Raw genomic sequence first — 6,064 nt, forward strand, 5'->3', positions numbered from 1 at the left:
ATGCATGTCCTTGGGGAGGGGGAAAATGGTCAAAATTCAACCATTTTTAATTTACCTTCCCCCACCTCAACTACCACAAATATGCAGAATCCAAATCTAACATAAATGGTGAGTTATATTTTATGTTACTCTTAAAATTATATTATTCCTAAAGGAATTATTATTTTAAAAACTACCATTAACATATTCAGCTAAGTTACCATTGCATACTAGCTATTGTAAAATCTAATTTTCAGTATAGTCTTTAAGAGCCCCAAGAGGATAACATTGAACCTCTCTCATGTTTGATTTTTAGTTTTCATGAATTCTTTAATTTTATATAGTATAATTTTTACTATTCAGTGTATTTTATTTGAACCATGGGAGACCTTAGTTTTATTTTAATGATCAGCAAAAAAAGCTATGTATCATTATGAAAATAAAATAGAGAATATAGAATTATTTGGTTACTCTTTTTCTCCATATTTGTAAAAATGGTATAGAATTATACATAGAAAACTTAAGTTTTTTTCTACTGAGAATTTCCCTTTAATATACTTTTGGTTGATATATAATTATACATATTTTCAAGGTGGAGTGTGATGTTTTAATTCTTATATACAATGTATAATGAGCCAATCAAGGTAATTAGCATATTGATCACCTTAAACTTTTATCATTTCTATATAGGAAGAGCATTTGTAATCCTCACTTCTAGCATTTTTAAATGCATTATTATTAACTATATTTGTCCTACTGTGCAATAGGATACCAGAACTTTTTTCTTCTGACTGTAACATTGTATCTGTTGATCAAATTTTCCCTCTCCCACTCGACTCCCACTTAATTAACCTCTGGGAACCACCATTCCATACTCAACTTCCATTAGATCAGATTTTCTAGATTATATATGTAAGTAATATCATGCATTGTTTTTCTGTGCCTGGTTTATTTCAGTTGACATAAATGCCCTCCAGGTCCACTTATTTTATTAAAAGTGAAAATACTAAATCTTTTCCAGGGTTGAATAACATTCCATTGTGTGTGTGTGTGTGTGTGTGTGTGTGTGTGTGTGTGTATATATATATATGTCTTTTTCCATTCTTCTAGCAAAAGATATTTAGATTGGTTATATATCTTGGCTATCATAAATAGTACTGCAGTAAACACTGGAGTGCAGATGTGTCCATGACCTATTTAGCACAAATATAAAATTGAAGACAATGTTCCCTGCCCTGTAGGAGCTCACCACTCCAGAAGTACAATACATACAGCAATGGAAAATTGAAGCTGTATGGTGTACTGAGAAGAGTTACACAAAATTAAGATAGACACACAAAAAATGAGGAATTTTCTATTAATGGAGGTAAAGTGTCACCAGACATTAGTGAATAGCTAGAATTTTTATATATGAGAAAGGACATTCCAAGCTAAGGAATGGGAGAATAAGGACATATAAGCAATAAAGAAAGGAAAGTGAGTAAAGCAACAAGGAGAGTTAAACATGTCTACTGAATGATGAATTGACAAGAATATTAATGTTAATAACTTATTTAATAATTATAACAACATTGTTAAGACAAAATAAATGGATTTCTTGGAATTTATTCTTCAACAACATGTGCACATGTTTTTTTTTTTTTCTGGAATAAGAAAGTATAAAGGAAAGTAATTAAGGTACCTTATGAAACTTGATAACTAGAAATATTCCTTTAACTTTATATGAGCTTTATCAAAATCGGAAGCTTAATACTTTAACACTTTACAAAAATTTTATTATCTTGGCAAATGAGTTAATTGCCTGTTATATTAGACAAAAAGAAGAATAACCATGTTTCTCTTAGCAATGATGAATAACATATTACTCACATTATTGTTAACTGTTTAATATTTTAGTAACAAGATATAAAGATAATAAATATTGTCAATGTTAACTAAATGCTGAAAGCATAAGTCAAATCACATCCTTAATAGTTCACTTGTTCTTAATGCTGTACCAATTATTTAACTTCTTATTTATAACATATTTTTAACATCATTAATCTGAGTCCCTAGGAATTTATTTGTTGAATGCATATAAATCCCTCCTTTATGTTTAATTTGTAAATAGTTAGCAGGATGCATCACTTTTATTTCTTTTAAATTTGCTTAAAGTGTCCTATTATGATTCAATAGACTTATAATTAATTTATTGGTAAACTATCATTCCCAGTAGAAATAACAAAAAGTCAACTTTTGAAAGAATTGATATAAAATTATTTGAATTAATTATGGTGAAATATTCAAGGATATGGAAGACATAGTTATTTAATGAATGCCTATTGAAAGATGCTTCAAAGTTTGATAGTTACTTTTTTCAAAAAGAGCAAAATGAATAGTTCATTCTTATATTAAAAAGAGAAAATAAGAATTAGCTACTCGGTGGCAATTTATATACACAATATCTTTAAGTTACGACCATGTATGTTAAACTTACAACATATTCATTGTAAATTATGATTAAAAAATAATTCGATGTTTTAATAAAAGTATAGAAAGATTAGCAATACTAAGCTTTTCCTTGTCCAGAATGAATCCAAACTCAGTAAACTCCATAGGCTATGGTTGTCCCAATCTTTTCATGTTTTTAATTGCAAGAGCCAATTATAAGAGATAAAAATGGTACTAGCTTTGATTTTCTTCCTTAGGGATGTAAGTAAAACTTCACATTCTCATAAGCTTCTTGTTTTAATTACAGTGTAAAAGCACTGTGTTTCATATAATAGGAAGACATTTAAAATGAGATTAGTTTTACTATCTCAAAAATGTGGGTTGAAGCATTAAATAGGATAAATGGAAAACACACATACATCCTACATGTTTTGCTTTTGACTCAAAGAACTCAATCCAGTGAATATATTTTTAAATAAGCATCTCACAGTAGCAAAAAAATTGCTCATTTCAAACTATAAGCAATGCTTTTTTAAACTGACCTTGAAATGGAATATCTGTTTGAAAAGTAAACAGATGCGTTATAGTAAGCTCTTCTCAACCGTTATTTCCTAAAGGGATAAATAAAACTGTCCCCCAAACCGCAACAATGCAAATTGTTTTTAAAGATTGAAGCTTGCTTAGCAAGCTGATAATACAGGCTCATTAGGTAAATTGCCTTAAGTGCACCTTACTTCTATAACAAAAACAAAGTTAATTTTAGATTACAATGACTTTATTTATATTTCTATGTATGGGGAGTACATATTGAGAATGATGGCTTGCAAATTTTCCCAAAGGATTTTTACTGAGGATTGTTTTGTATCTATGGCTCAACTTACGTTAACATATAGATATTCAATCAAAATAAGATGAGCACTTAATTGTCAAATAGTCAATGATAGCTGTATATTCATTGCTATTAAAAGGTAATCCTTGGTGCTGGGGTTGTGGCTGAGGGGTGGAGTGCTTGTCTAGCAAGTGTGAGGCACTGGATTCAATTCTCAGCACTTTGTATAAATAAATAAAATAAAGGTCCATTGATAACTAAAAAAAAATTTTAAAAAAATTAAAAAGAAATCAATCCTCTCACAGTTCCTAGTGGATTCCTAGTACCACTTCTATAACAAGTGTTTGAAATTTTACCACCGTTTCCAGTTCTTTGGTCCTTATGTCAGAAATTAATTCTGCATCTTGGTTCCTTTAGAAAATATAATCAGAGAAAATATCTTAAATTTTTCTTAATGATTTATCCACCATTTCATTTTTCTATTCTTTCATCTTTGGAGCAAATGCTCTTATGTTCTTGTTTAGGTTTGTATTGCATCGACAAGAGTATTCGGACAAACCCTTCCATTACCATCTCCTTCTCAGGCCTCTTGACTCTCTCCAGATGCACCTTTCTTTCAGCAGGCACACCTACTCTGTCTGATCAGAATTCACTACACTTGAGCTTTGCTATTAGTGGTACCTTCCCTGATTCAGTTCTTGAAATTGCATGGGGCATTAGTAAATGTCCTTTCCCCTTGTTCTTCATTCTTTAATTATGCATGAACTTTGTCTCACCTACTCTTACTTTTTGATTTTTTCTCTTGACAGTCTAGTCATCCTCCTCACATGTCTCTGTCCTCACTTTAACTTCACCTAACTATAATTCCTATAGCTTACATTTTTTTCAGCCCCCAGTTCTATTTCCAATTTTGATCATTCTCCTGAATTTTAAACTTAAATACTTCACTGCATAATTCCTTATGGATATCTTCAAAGCATCCCCAATTTGGTACATTTAAAAAGAGATTGAAATTCTAACATTTGGGTTCAGAACACCAAATTCAGGATTCTGACTTTAATGAGATAGGGTACATGATATTTGACTTCAGTTTACTCATAAAATACAATATTAACTTTCCACTCCACCAACATATTTATACACTCAACATCTCTACTCACCTAGATTATTCCAGTAACACCCTATTTGATTTCCCTACCTCCACCTTTACTTCAATACAATCTGCTCTCAAAACAGTAGCCAAAGCGATCATTTCAAGCAGTAAATCAGACTGTGTCACTCTGCTCAGTATCTTCCAGTTGTCTCCATCTTGATTTTTAAGTAACCAAGTCTACATCTACAGCCCCAACCCCATACTCTCTCATCTTGCCTCTTCCTAAATTCTCTTTTTATCCCACCACACTGACCTTTTTAGAGTCTCTTCTATTTTCTGGGCAAATCGTTGTGTTGGTCCTTTGCCGCAGTCTGGCTGGGCACAAAATCATGAGCCACTCACAGCTTTGTAGATTCAAACAGCAATTCTTTATTCCTGAACTCACACCAGCACTCTACAAACACGTTCAGGGGAAATCCATGGTCTGGGCCAAATCCACGTTCTCTCTGAATCCCGGGAGAACTCAACGGGAACTACAAGAGCGGGCACGCCTGAGGCAGCAGGATATGCCCTATTCCCAGCAGGGTACACCTTAAACCTGGAACCTCCCTAAACCCAAGGAGAGCCCTAAACCCTGATCTGCCCTAAACCCGGATCCACCCTGGTCCTTGAGCAAGGTCACCTTACATGCAATGTCACTGCAAATGTCCAAGGCAAGTCCATTTCCACAAGTCCTTCCTCTAAGCAACATGGGGTACGCTGGCAAGGAAATTGTCATACCTGCTTGGCTAATGGCTCTCAGCAGACCTTAGCCAGTGATCTTTAACGTATGGTCTTATACTCAAATGGATATCACTCTGACACTTTTTTGAGCCTCTATTCTCACTATGAAACATTCTCTGAAACATATTCTTTGGCCATCTTGTGTAAATTGTGCTTAAGGACTGATCTGCGTCTTTTAATCTCCATCTTCCATTTACATTTCTCCATAGAGTTTATCTTTCAATATACTATACAGTTGACTAATTTATTTTGTTTTGCTTTTGCCCCACTGTAATAAAAGCTCCATAACAGCAGGAATTCTGCCTATTATTTTTCATTATGTTTTTCAATGCTAAAAAAAATAGAAGTTCAATAATATTTGTGGCATAAATAAATGAGCAAATGAAGATATGAAGGTAGAAGTGCTTCTTGATAGCTATCACTATGAAATATTATTCCCTTTATGATTCATTCTATTATCTTTCCATTTCACATCATGATATCACTCATATCCTTGTATACATACCCTTGCAGTCTTTGTGTTTTCCTCTCTGTATATTCTATCCTGGTTTTAAGACACCATCTAATCATTTTTAAGGCTATTTACTTGGAGAACTCTTTAAGCCTTTTAAATATTTTTACCAATTCTTAACTCTTACATTACATTGTCTGGAACAAACTCTTTAGCTGAGTCCTCACCTATGTAGCCCAATCATCTTGAACTCTTCTCTAGTTATTTATAGATATCTACTTATATCTGTAGATGAAAGATTCTTTTATGTGTGTCTTTGTGTGATATAATTATTGAAAGTCAGGCTCTTCAGATATGGGGGACAGAAGAGTTTGACAAAAGATCTAACATATTATGTTAAAACTAAGACAATATTTAGTATGATATATTATTATTTTGTATATTACTAGAGAAAATGTCAATTAAGCCATGACCTAATCTTTCTAATCACTTAGAATTT

Source organism: Callospermophilus lateralis, unplaced genomic scaffold, assembly GCF_048772815.1.
Source record: "Callospermophilus lateralis isolate mCalLat2 unplaced genomic scaffold, mCalLat2.hap1 Scaffold_1552, whole genome shotgun sequence".
NCBI lineage: Eukaryota > Metazoa > Chordata > Mammalia > Rodentia > Sciuridae > Callospermophilus > Callospermophilus lateralis.